The sequence below is a fragment of the Lactuca serriola genome, chromosome 5 (assembly GCF_051521515.1).
Source record: "Lactuca serriola cultivar US96UC23 chromosome 5, Lser_US96UC23_V15, whole genome shotgun sequence".
NCBI lineage: Eukaryota > Viridiplantae > Streptophyta > Magnoliopsida > Asterales > Asteraceae > Lactuca > Lactuca serriola.
In genome coordinates, this window is record NC_136412.1 from 216,296,659 (window position 1) to 216,311,140 (window position 14,482).

A 14,482-nucleotide genomic window follows, 5' to 3' on the forward strand; every position below is an offset into this window, starting at 1 on the left:
TCGACCATAGCGATGACCTAGAGGAAGCAGCCACCACTCCTGAGCCGACAGAGATGAGTGGTGAGAAAAGAAAATCTTGGAAAAAGAAGAAGAGTCAGCCTTCTTAGGAGTCCTCGAAGAAGCAGCAAACGGTGGCAGTTCGTGCTGCTACTGCCCCTGCTGCTGTCTCTGCCTTCGGATCCACAGCTCAAACTCCTACTAGTAGGTATGCTGGTACCCTCCCTCTGTGTAACAATTGCAACTATCATCACCTCACTTCCAGTCCATTTCGAGAGGCGTTTTGCAACAACTGTGGCAAAAAGGGTCACACAGCGAAAAACTGCAAGACACCAACCCAATCAACTAATCAAGCTTCTGGAGCGGGTATCGGTCAAGCCTGCTACGGTTGCGGTGAAGTCGGGCATTTCAAGCGAAACCGCCCCAAGACAGCAACAACTGGCAACACTGGGAGAGTCTTAGTTATGGGACAAGATGAGGCAGCCGCTGATCCCACCGTTGCCACAGGTATATTCCTCCTCGACAGCCCTTATACTTGCAATCTTTTTCGATTTTATTGTTGAAAGAGAATTTGTTATCTATTCATTCAAACATCATCTTAATCTTAGTCCTCCATTAGTAACCGAAATGTCTACCGTCGAGATGACTAACAACGAGAACGAGGACGCTAGCGATATATTCGTAGGTTGAACCCTTACCCTTGGCGATTATTCTTTTCCCATCGATCTTATGCCGGTTTTTCAATAAAGAGCTTTGATGTTATCATTGGCATGGATTGATTGAGTCTCAATCGTACCGATATCCTTTGTTGCGAGAAATTTATCCATCTCAACCTTCCCTCTGGTCAAATCCTCATAATCTACAGCGATAAACTTAGTTCCAACCTTCGCCTCATTTCATTCATCAAAGCCCAAAAGCTTCTGCGAAAGGAGTGCCATGTGTTCCTAGCCCATGTGATCAATGAGAAACAGGAAGTTAAAGACCTCGAGAGCATCCCCGAAGTCTGCAATTTTCCCAATGCCTTTCGACCTAATTCCTGGAGCTACCCCCGTAGCCAAGTCCCCATATCACTTAGCTCCAGCAGAAATGCAGGAGTTATCCAGTCAGCTTAATAAGCTACTCCGCTAAGGGTTCATCAGACCGAGTTCCTCACCTTGAGGGACCCCGGTATTGTTTGTTTCTTTTGAATGTTTATCGACTACCGTGAGATGAATAAGTTGACCATCAAGAACCGATATCCTCTTCCTCGAATAGACGACCTTTTCGATCAACTTCAGGGAGCCAAATACTTCGCGAAGATAGACCTCAGGTCAAAGTACCATCAGATACGAGTTCTCGAGAACAATGTTCCCAAGACGGCATTCAGGACTCGATATGATCACTACGATATCGTAGTGATGCCCTTCGGTCTAACCATTTTCCCTGTTCACGTGGTCAGCGGGGAAGGCATTCACGTGGACCCTTCCAGTATCTAGGCGATAGAGAATTCGTCGGCATCGAAGATACCCACAGAAAGGGAACGATACGCTTTAGAAAAAGCGGAAACTTAACCTGAGGTACATAGGACCTTTCGAGATCCTCGTTAGGATTGATCCTATAGCTTACAAACTCCGACTACCTTCAGAACTTAGCAACATCCATTCGGTATTCCATGTCTCTATTCTTAAGAAGTGTGTCACACCCCCAAACCAAGGATGGCGGAAACGTCTGGGGGTGGAGGACTTCATGTATAGTATCACAACAATGAGTATAATAGTGCTCAAAGTAAATGCAACCAATCATATATATCTATTCGAAAGAGTTACATCATTGTATGAATTACATGTTCTAAATGAATTACAATATGTAGACAATAAGTATGAAATGTTTGACGCCTTAACGTCCCATCCTCAAAAGCACTTGGTTACCTGTTTATTGATTTCCTGAGAATACAAGTAGTTTTGAAAAAGTGTCAACACAAAGGTTGGTGAGTTCATAAGAGATTTTGTTGGAGAAGTAAACCGTTTTCCTTGTAAAAGCGATAGTATATGTAACCAGAAAATCCGGTATTTTCTTTATAAAAGTTACGTAATGTAGTCTTATAACCGAAGACCAAAATGTATAAGTAACCTCTCTTACTAATAGGAAATGATATGTGTTTAAATTGACATAAACGCGCTTGAATTAAATGAAATTCCCGTAAATTCTTATGTTTGTTAATACTTTATGTATATGTAGTCCTAAATCCCAGGACCGAGAAAATAACAAGTATTGTTCCATACTTAAAGTAATTTCTGAGAGCTAAATCGACATAACTCACTAATTTAAAGTTAGAACCCGTAAATCTTATGATTGTTAATACCACATGTGAGCTATCATAACCATACTTGACATAGACGGCCTCGTAATACGACGTTCTTTAGGAGTCGCTGTTAAATGACACTTGTCACCACAGACCTGCCGGTCTAGCTGTTGCAAGCAGCTCTGGTGTGGGTTTGTCAAACCCAATATAGATCTATACACAACTATCACGTTCTCCCTACAAGAGACTCTGGTTACAATTTACAGGACTTTTTGACTTTGTTACTTTGGAAGTAACCCGAAGGGAATGTCTCACAAATTTATTCATTAACAGATTTACGTGAACTAAACTGAAAACCTTTGGTAAATAAGTTTGAGAAGTAAATGATACATAAACTATACCTATTATAGTTTATCCAAAACGTTTGTAATGTATAAGAATTCTTTTATGAATGCCTTAATGCTATGAATCCATAAACTATGCTCATTATAGCTTAATATACGTGTTCTAAATGAATGAATAATCTTATCATGAATGACTATGTTTCACTTTATGATGATAAACTAACAAGGAAACACATTCAATATTTAGAACTTATCGTTATACACTTTGCTCAACATAATACAAAGTGTTATGAAAGTTATAAGCTGTTAACAAATTTTCAAACTTTCTACACTGTTTTTGAAAAGTCATAGAAAAATCATACGAAGTTGAAAACTAAATCCGTAAATTCTGAGAGTTCCCAAAATGTGTCTAGTTTACTCATAATTTTTATCATGATTTTTAATGACCTCCAACTTAGGTGAAAAAGTCCATAATCACAGACTGGTCCGGATTGGTGTTTGAAATGATAGGTAGTTTTGTAAAAATCACCATAAATTGTAGAAAAATCGTATGGAGATGTGCAAGTAGTCATTTTAAAGCTAAGAACTGGAACTACTTACAACTTAAACATTGATGATGTGACAACCGTCAATTTTCGGTCAAGTCAAAGTCAACAAGTCAAACCGGTCAACTCGATTTGCCCGTAGGTACTAAAGTTTACGTTATGTAATTTCTAAACAACTCTCTATTCTAATGAGAGATCATAAATCGAAAAGTACGTACATCTAGATATCCTTAACCTAAAACTGTGGTACGTGGCGAGCCAAACCGATAAAACAATGTTGCATACTCATCGGGAGTATGCAAGATCCTTAAACAAGGCTTAACGGGGTTTACGGACCTTGCATTGCGAAGCCGGACACTCACATTCGTCACACACGAAACCACTCTCAATCGTTTTCACTCTATCTCTTCTTATCGAGAATCTCTGCCAAATATCTCTAAGTATGTGAAATCTCTCCCAAATATCTCTTTGTATGTGAAATCTCTCCAAGAATGTCAAATCTCTCCCAAATCTCTCTACGTATGTGAAATCTCTCCCAAATCTCTCTAAGTATGTGAAATCTCTCCCAAATATCTCTTTGTATGAGAAATCTCTCCAAGAATGTCAAATCTCTCCCAAATCTCTCTACGTATGTGAAATCTCTCCCAAATATCTCTTTGTATGAGAAATCTCTCCAAGAATGTCAAATCTCTCCCAAATCTCTCTAAGTATGTGAAATCTCTCCCAAATATCTCTTTGTATGTGAAATCTCTCCAAGAATGTCAAATCTCTCCCAAATCTCTCTACGTATGTGAAATCTCTCCCAAATATCTCTTTGTATGAGAAATCTCTCCAAGAATGTCAAATCTCTCCCAAATCTCTCTAAGTATGTGAAATCTCTCCCAAATATCTCTTTGTATGAGAAATCTCTCCCAAATATCTCTTTGTATGTGAAATCTCTCCAAGAATGTCAAATCTCTCCCAAATCTCTCTACGTATGTGAAATCTCTCCCAAATATCTCTTTGTATGAGAAATCTCTCCAAGAATGTCAAATCTCTCCCAAATCTCTCTAAGTATGTGAAATCTCTCCCAAATATCTCTTTGTATGAGAAATCTCTCCAAGAATGTCAAATCTCTCCCAAATCTCTCTAAGTATGTGAAATCTCTCCCACATATCTCTTTGTATGAGAAATCTCTCCAAGAATGTCAAATCTCTCCCAAATCTCTCTAAGAATGTGGAATCTCTCTCAAATCTCTCTCAAAATCTCTCTCAACTTTCTATAATCACTCGGGGCATTCCGACCCTCGAATTTGGCGAAAACAGCCCAAAAGCGGAAGTCTACGCGAAAAACGGGCTTGAGGAACCGAAACCCCTCTTAGGACCCGAAAGTCCTCTTAGGAACCGAAACCCCTCTTAGGACCCGAAAGTCCTCTTAGGAACCGAACCCTTCTGAGCCGAAGGCTGCTGAACCGAACTGAAAGGTCCTCTCGGGCCCGAACCTCGCATGCCTCAACCGAACCCGAACGTTCGGCACATTTCGGGTCTGACCACTTTCGCTTCTGATGACCTACCGAACCTTCGCTTCTGACCCTTCGGACCGAGCCTTCGGACTGAGCCCCTCGCCTTCGCCTTCTTCTTCTGGTTCGCACTTCGCTTCCGGCTCAGCACCAGCTAGGACCGAACCTCGGCCTAGGACCGAGAGGTCTCGCTGGGAATGCTTTTTCTCCCGATTTCGACTAAATTAGCATTTTAGGCCCGTTTTTAATTGTTTTAACACGGGATTTTCACCCAAAACTTTATTTTAACATATAAGGACCCTTAACTATTAATTAATCATGTTTTTAAGGATAAAACCTTATCCAAAAGAGAGTGGGTGAAGTACAAAGGTAGAGTGTTGACTTTACTTATTTCTATGACACAAGCAACCACTCTCATACCCACTCCATGTCACTATTCCCCATCAGCCCTTACCTAGTCATTTCATTGTACTTTTCCCACCTTTTTCCAACCACACAATTGGTCAAAGGTTAGAAAAGTCTCCTCTCTCCTCACTTCTCTCGTTTTCTCTCTTTTCACCAAAAAGATCAAGCTCTTTTCTCTCTCACTTCCTCTCTCTAGAATTCGAGATTCAAGAGCTGATCTTGGGTTTTTCCTCCACATTTGGTAAGCAAAATCCATTCTCCTTATGATTTTTTCACTTTTTTCTACTCAAATCATGGATATCTTACACAAACTTCATCATAATTGTGTTAGATCTTCGAAGCTTCAAGTGATTCTTCAAGTGTTCTTGGGTTGAACACTTCTCTTCTTCAACACTTACCTACTGAAATCACTCAAGGTGAGTTCATACCCCTACATTTTTATGTTTTCTTAAGTTTTTAGGGGGGGGGGGGGGGAATACAAGTTAAAACACCAAGAACATAACTAAATTCTTCTAACAGCTTTCATCAGAAAAGTTGAACTCCATTCACGGACTGTTTTGGACAACTTAAACATTTTTGTTTGAAAACATGTTTTAGGTGTAAGTAGTTCCAATTCTTAGCTTTAAAATGACTACTTGCACATCGCCATACGATTTTTCTACAATTTATGGTGATTTTTACAAAACTGTCTATCATTTCAAACACCAATCCGGACCAGTCTGTGATTATGGACTTTTTCACCCAAGTTGGAGGTCATTAAAAATCATGATAAAAATTATGAGTAAACTAGACACATTTTGGGAACTCTCAGAATTTACAGATTTAGTTTTCAACTTCGTATGATTTTTCTATGACTTTTCAAAAACAGTGTAGAAAGGTTGAAAATTTGTTAACAGCTTATAACTTTCATAACACTTTGTATTATGTTGAGCAAAGTGTATAACGATAAGTTCTAAATATTGAATGTGTTTCCTTGTTAGTTTATCATCATAAACTGAAACATAGTCATTCATGATAAGATTATTCATTCATTTAGAACACGTATATTAAGCTATAATGAGCATAGTTTATGGATTCATAGCATTAAGGCATTCATAAAAGAATTCTTATACATTACAAACGTTTTGGATAAACTATAATAGATATAGTTTATGTATCATTTACTTCTCAAACTTATTTACCAAAGGTTTTCAGTTTAGTTCACGTAAATCTGTTAATGAATAAATTTGTGAGACATTCCCTTCGGGTTACTTCCAAAGTAACAAAGTCAAAAAGTCTTGTAAATTGTAACCAGAGTCTCTTGTAGGGAGAACGTGATAGTTGTGTATAGATCTATATTGGGTTTGACAAACCCACACCAGAGCTGCTTGCAACAGCTAGACCGGCAGGTCTGTGGTGACAAGTGTCATTTAACAGCGACTCCTAAAGAACGTCGTATTACGAGGCCGTCTATGTCAAGTATGGTTATGATAGCTCACATGTGGTATTAACAATCATAAGATTTACGGGTTCTAACTTTAAATTAGTGAGTTATGTCGATTTAGCTCTCAGAAATTACTTTAAGTATGGAACAATACTTGTTATTTTCTCGGTCCTGGGATTTAGGACTACATATACATAAAGTATTAACAAACATAAGAATTTACGGGAATTTCATTTAATTCAAGCGCGTTTATGTCAATTTAAACACATATCATTTCCTATTAGTAAGAGAGTTTACTTATACATTTTGGTCTTCGGTTATAAGACTACATTACATAACTTTTATAAAGAAAATATCGGATTTTCTGGATACATATACTATCGCTTTTACAAGGAAAACGGTTTACTTCTCCAACAAAATCTCTTATGAACTCACCAACCTTTGTGTTGACACTTTTTCAAAACTACTTGTATTCTCAGGAAATCAATAAACAGGTAACCAAGTGCTTTTGAGGATGGGACGTTAAGGCGTCAAACATTTCATACTTATTGTGTACATATTGTAATTGATTTAGAACATGTAATTCATACAATGATGTAACTCTTTCGAATAGATATATATGATTGGTTGCATTTACTTTGAGCACTATTATACTCGTTGTTGTGATACTATACATGAAGTCCTCCACCCCGGACGTTTCCGTCATCCTTGGTTTGGGGGTGTGACAAAGTGCCTACCCGATGAAACTCTAGTAATCCCTTTAATGAGACCGAGATCAACGAAAACCTGAACCTTATGGTAGAACCAATCAAAATCATAGATCGAGAGATTAAACATACGAAACAAAGTCGCGTCCCGGTAGTAAAGGTTCGCTGGAATTCCAAGCAAGAACCCGAGTTCACTTGGGAGCGCAATGATCCGATGAATCAGAAGTATCCATATCTCTTTCCAAATCCTTGATCCGTATCTAAAGTTTGAATTTCGGGACGAAATTCCCTTCTAACGGGGGGATAATGTGACAACCCGAAGTTTGTCTCATCGTCGTAACTCGTTTCCATCTATATAAAACTCGTCTTTAGCGAATTGTTTCAAATTCGTTTTTGGATTAAGTCAATTAATTTAAGAGTTTTATTATGACCTTGTAGATATCCAAACACGTTAGAAACCCATGAAAACATCCCAAATTATTACTTAGAAAATTTTTAGTTTCGACCATATCGGGTTACGACAACTTAATCGGGTGCGACCAAAAGCCTCGTTTAACGTCGGTATCGGGTAGAATTCCACCGTGTCCCAAACTCGAACCATATATAAAGTTCAAAGGACCTCATTTGAAGCCTTTTTCACTCTCTCTCTCTCTCTCTCTATTCTCTCCTCAAATTCAAGTTCTTGGTCCAAAATCATCCAATTCAAGCCCCAAATCGTCAAGGTAACAATCCTAACTCATAGTATAACCTCTTTGGCTTTCAATTTCATGTTCAAAATATGAAATAGGACCATCAACATGTGTTTACGGCCCTAGAACAGTCCTAGGCCGTAAACACACATAAAATGGGTTTTGGAGCCCAAAAACCCTCCCAAATCACTCTTGGAGCTTGGAAATGACTTAAGGACTTATTGGAATGGACTTGGAACACCATGAACTCATCATTTAGGGGATAAATATGAGTTTACGGCCCAAGAACATGCTTGGACCGTAAACACCCTTTCATGGGCAGTAAACTCCTTTTAAGGTGTTAAGAAGCCCCTTAAACACCTTCTAAGCCAAGGAATAATGTCTAGAAGAAACCACAATCAAGTTAGGGGCCTTAAACTTGATAAAAACCCCTCCCTTAGGAGTTCACAGCTGTAAACCCCCCAAGGATAGGTTCCTGGGCCGTAAACTCCTATAACTTGGTCAAAAAGTGCCCTAACTTCACCCCATGACTTGTAAAATGAGTTTGAATCACATGTGATTAATCTAGGGCCACCAAAACATGAAAGGAAAGAATAATTAGGAGCTTACGGGTGTAAAATCCTAGTTCACGGCCATAAACTCAATTAAATGGTCCCTTTGGTGGTTTAATCCTTCCCTATACCCTAGATTTGATCCTAGCTAATTTCCCCAAGTGTTATAAGGCCATTTAGCAACCAAGAACCCATCAACCATGAGTTTACGGATGTAAACTCATGGGGACGTGGTCTTAGGGCCGAAAACTCCCTTAGGAGTTTACTCTTGAAGAGAAAACTCCATATGTATGCCCTACACGTCCGTAGATGTCACCCGGGTCACTCCAAACACTTGATTTGAAGTGTTTTTGCGTCTTGGAGTGTACAATCACATCTAATTAGTGGTTCAAAGTCTAATTAGATACAATTGTGTATCATTTCATATTACATAGGAACCTCACGCGTTATCAAGCCCCGATCTGACACTTAGCATCCTAGCCGACACGTTCCTCGACTGGTGAGTTCATACCCCTACCCATTTTCAATGTTTTTCAATGTTTTCAGGGGGAATACAAGCAAAAGTACAAGAAATTCTTGTACTCAAAAATTATTATTTCATGTGTTATGTTCGTATTTTCGTATACTTTTAACACTGGAAATTGAATCCGACAACCGTTTAACTTGCAGAATTAATTACCATACTGTTTGTGAAAATATTTATAAAATATTATATTTTATACTTCACAAATGATTTTCACGTTATTTCTGTTAAAAGCATTAACCTTAGAATTTTTATACGTCCTTGATAACACTCCACTTAGATTCGAGAGTGAAGGACTTTAGCACTTTAGATCCGTCCTTGATAACACTCCCCTGGATACGAGAGTGAAGGACACGTCCTGGATAACACTCCCCTGAATACGAGAGTGAAGGACTAATAAATTAGAAAGTTATGTATTAATATTATATTTGATTTCATTAAACCTAAGATTTGAGTTATGTCCTTGATAATACTCCCCCTAGATACGAGAGTAAAGGACCAATAACATTAATCTTAGAACTTTTAATATGTCCTTGGTACACTCCCCCTAGTTACGAGAGTGAAGGAATAATAAATTAGAATGTTCTGTTTTATTATTTTAATTTCATTAATCTTAAGATCGGAGTTACGTCCTTGATAATACTCCCCCTAGATACGAGAGTGAAGGACTATCCCTGTAACCAGAATCTCCTGGAGGGAGAACGTGACTTGAGTGTATAAATCTATACGGGATTGACTATCCCACACCTGGCTGCTAGCTATAGCCGAACCGAAAGGTTCAAGGGTGACAAAAGTCATAAAAAGATATTGGCCCCGTTCCGAGCCTTATCTAGTATGTAGTATGGTTATGGAACTCGCAATCAAGATTATGAAAACTTTATACTTATTTATTAGTTTTATATATACTTGTTAAAACTAATGTAGTTTTCAAGGGTAACCGACTTTCAGGAAACTTCACGCACACACATTAAGTAGGGAAGATACTTGTACATGACATTCAGATTCGATAACCAACCACAAACTTTTTAAGGAAAATAAGGGTTTTTCCTGGGATAACTGAACTTGTTTTTAACCAAACTGTGTAACAAACGGATAACTAAACTATACATATAAGAAAATATGGGATTTTCTTAGAATCATAACTTTTTTAGAAAACCGAAAGTAAACTTGTTCATTTTCAGAAAACAAAACCGCTTATAAACTCACCATCTTTATGCTAATTTTCAAACTGCTTGTATTCTCAGGGTTACGTTAAACAGGTACCCCGCGGTCTTTTAGAGAAGACGGAGTGTATAGGAGACTCGTCTTAACTTTTGTTCATATGATATATATGTATAACACATGTAACTCTTTGTTTTCAGACAATGTAAATGAATCTATGTAATGTAAAGTTTTGTGTTCACTATGCTTACTATGTACATTGGTTTTGATACTTCATGACGTCCTCCGCCCCGGAACGTTTCCGCCTTCGGTTTTGGGGTGTGACAGGTACTGAGGCAGCAGGGTCACATGATAGCAGGTTTTGGTAACCAGGTTAGAGCTCTAGTTAGAACTCATGTTCAGTTAAGTGTTAGGTCGAGTGCGTGTTCGTCCCGGTTTGGAAAGTGTTGTAAGACTACGGGGGTAGCCGTGGCATTCACTAGCAATTATATAGTATGGAAAGTGTTGTAAGACTACGGGGGTATCCGTAGCATTCACTAGTAGTCAGTTAGTATAGGAAGTGTTGTAAAACTGCGGGGGTAGCCGTAGCATTCACTAGTAGTCAGTTAGCAGGGGAAGTGTTGTAAGACCGTGGGGGTAGCCGTAGCATTCACTAGCGGTCAGATAGTGATAGAGTGTCGTGAGACTGCAGGTGTAGCGGTAGCATTTACTAGGTTGGTAGATGGCATGAGCGTGTTGTTGGAACGCGGAAGGAACAGTAGCACCCAATAGTCTGCGTGCACCAGTGAGGATATGGAAATCTACGAATTGGGTTTCGGAATTACCCAACAAATTGGATCTGGTTGAGCCAGTGATAAGACTGTAGGAACGCAACTACAGTTATGGGATGAAGGAAGAAAGGGATTGCTTAAGGTCGTTTGTGATATAAGACTACCGTTGGTCACGTAGCAATCACTTTTAGCCTTGGATTTGGTGACGTCAGGATTTGATGCATGGACCCGATCAGTTAGATCAAAAGGATGTTTGAGCCACAGTGGCATGATAACTAGTGGCAACTAGTTCCAGAGAAGGATTTCGTTCAGAAGTCGCGTGAGGCCACTAAGTGGGAGTCCTTTGGCTCCGCAGCCGGGTCGGAACCCGTGATTACAGATGATTGGTGAACGAATAGAGACCATGGAGGCCTCGTTAGATTTTGGAAAGCAGCCATGTGGCAACATACGGCTTCAAGCAGTTTAGTGTTTGGGTTGTGAGTATGGACATAATGGCTAGATGATTTGGGGAGTGACAAATCACTCTCAGCGGGATTAGCTGAGCCTTGGCTAAGTATAATTAATTTGCAGGAATAATTAGGTCTGTGATTCTGTTTTATAGTGGGAACCTCGGTTATCAGTTAGAGGATAAAGTGGACTGGGTCCAACGATAATGATTCAGTATGAGTAGTCTGCCAGGGATTCCGACCATCTCGAGATAGCAGATTCAGATCGAGTGGATGTCATCTTATTGTGAGGAATTAGTTCATCTATGGATTTTAGGGCTTCACAAAGATTAGTCATGGCTACCCTGGGAAGGCTAGGGTGTACCCAAGACGGTGAACATGTTCTAGAGTGGTTTGGTTGTAGTGGTGTGGATTATGATGACATGTGCGGAATTAGAAAGATCTAGTGAATCATCATGTAAAATCAAGAACACAAGGATTAAATAAATCTTTGTAAGCTCATATTAGATCTAGAAAGGATATACAAATGGGTTTGTACACAATTTCTCTCTCTAGTCTAACACTCCAAATGGTTCCTTTTACATAATGGGAGTCACTCACTTCCTGTTTATAGGAAAGACTCAACTCATTTACACATACAAAGAGGAAAGCCTAAAACACTACATCCAAGAGTGACTTTGCACCCTAACATCAGTATATAAGAAATGGTAAGAAATGATTTCGAGGAAGAAATCTAATTTAAGTGGGGGAGAGTTGTAACACCATTTTATTAATTAGGTAAATTAATTAATTAATTAATGAACGGTAGCCCTAAAATAAATAATTATATATCAAAGGATGGTCTCGAAGAGCTAATTGGCATAATTTAGAAGTTGAGGGTTAAAAGTGTAAGTTTCGGACTCAGTTTATAATTATTTATGAAGACAGGGGGCTCCGTGATAACTATTTGGATTTAATTTAAAAGGAAATGAGGTGGAAGGGTTGATTATGTCATGATTAAGATATTGGGGCTGTATAGTAAATTTTGTACCTAAGGTGTAAAGGATTTTAATGCTGAGGGTTTAAATGGTAATTATCGGATTTAATTTGAAGAAGATTTCCAAAGCCAAAGTTGAAAGTGTAAATTGTGGACTTTCTGTGAAAAGAATCCTATGGGGAGGGACCATTTGTGTTATTATGGAGATATGTTTTCAAGGGTGTCGGGTATATAATTCATCCATAACCCTAACCCTAACAAACCCTCCAGCCGTCACCCCTTATATCTCCAACCGGCCACCCCCTATCTTTACCTCTGGTCACCGCCATTACCATAGAAGCTCTCCTCAGCCGCCGATGGCATCGCCAAGTTCGACAGCTTTCGTCTCCGCCTGCTACCTCATCGACGAACCTCGCCATTCCACCACCTGTCGCCGTCTGTCATGTCATGAATGGCCGAAGAAAACCCTGAGATCGGAGGGTGACCTGTGAACAATTAAGAGCAGGTCGCGAGCAACCGCTCCTGCCCGCTGTTGCCGCCATCTCGCGTCGCCGCCGCTGCCGGATCTTGCTGCTTTGCTGCTTCCATTCAGAAAATCGATACAACTCGCTGACGCCCTCCATTAGCCACCTGCCACCGTGAAATGGTGGCTGGGTTTGTGGCCTCATGAAGTTGGGTTCGTGTTAGGGTGTTGTAGGCGTGTGTTGCAATAATTAGGACTGCAGGAGAGTCCTTTGGCCGAAGATATAAAGAAACCCTACTGCCACCACCATGAGGTGGTGGCTGTCGTCCCGAAACGCCTGATGTCGCCGCCATGTGGGTGTCTGAAGTGTATAGCGCAACAAGAAGTGTGTGAATGTGTGTTTGGTGTAGCTGGAAGACCGATAACCACCACTACTACCACCGTAGTGTGTGAATGTGTGTTTGGTGTAGCTGGAAGACAAATAACTGCTACCACCATGAGGTGGTGGCTGCTGCCACGTGCCACTACCGGCCACCACAAGGGTGGTTGCGGGTGTGTGTTTATTTAGTGTAGTGTGTGTGTTTATTTTGTGAGTTCATTGTAAATTGTAATAGTTGGAATAATGAAAGGAAGAATCAAACCACCACCATGGGGTGGTGGCTGCCACCGCCTTCCGCCATCGGCCGCCGTGTCAGGTGGAGGTGTGCATTGCCTCGTTGTGTTGACTTGTTTGGGGTGCTTGAAACCCTAATGGGCTTAATGGACCCTAATGGATCTAAGGACTTAGCGAATGGGCCTATTGAGCTAATGTGGGTTGGAAACCCTAGTTAGGGTTTGGAAAACCCTAATTCTATGAAACCCTAATTTGGGACTTATCGGGACCACATCGGAATTGTTTAATGAACTTAAAATAATATTTAATAATCTTTGCAAATTAACCTAAGGCCATGTGGGACTTAATAGGTTAAGTAGGAAAACTTAACCCTAATCGTCATTTTATGTGAAAACCCTAATTTCATTTGGGTTTATTATTGGGCCTTGATGATTGGATTATTAATGGGCCATCCAAGAATAATCATATGGATTAAAATAATTTAATGGGCCTAGGGTAAGGTCCATGTAAGGGGTTTGGGCCCAATTTGGAAAATTGGGCCGTAGATGGGCCACAATTTGGGCCTTAATGATTATATGATGTTGGGCCTTAGAATAAGACCATGTATAGGCTTGGGCCCAATTTGGAAAATTAGGCCATATGTTGGGATTTGATTCGTAGTTGACTTTGGGCCTAAGGATTGGACCTTAGGCTTGAGTAAGCCAAGCTTGGGGTAATGTAGTAATTATCCAAAGTATGTACTTATCGTTATGTGGTGGAACCCAATTATTAATTAGGTGTTATTTTGGTGTTGACAGTTCGAGAATCTGCCATCCAACAGCTGGGGTTAAGTTTACGGAACTTCAGCAGTGTGGGATTGAGTCTGCAGGACTTCAGTAGTGTGAGGTGAGTTAACTTCCAGTAGCGGTGGGTCTACGGCCACAATGTCGGCCCACCAGTAGGAGTTGTATGTTAGATGATAGTCTTTGTGATATTCATCTAGGTTTGCTACTACCTGATATGTTTATGTGCTAGCATGATATGTTATATATGTGATAGTGGTAGTGGGGGGAGAATAGTCCCCAAGTTCGGTCGTTAGGACCGAAGGGTA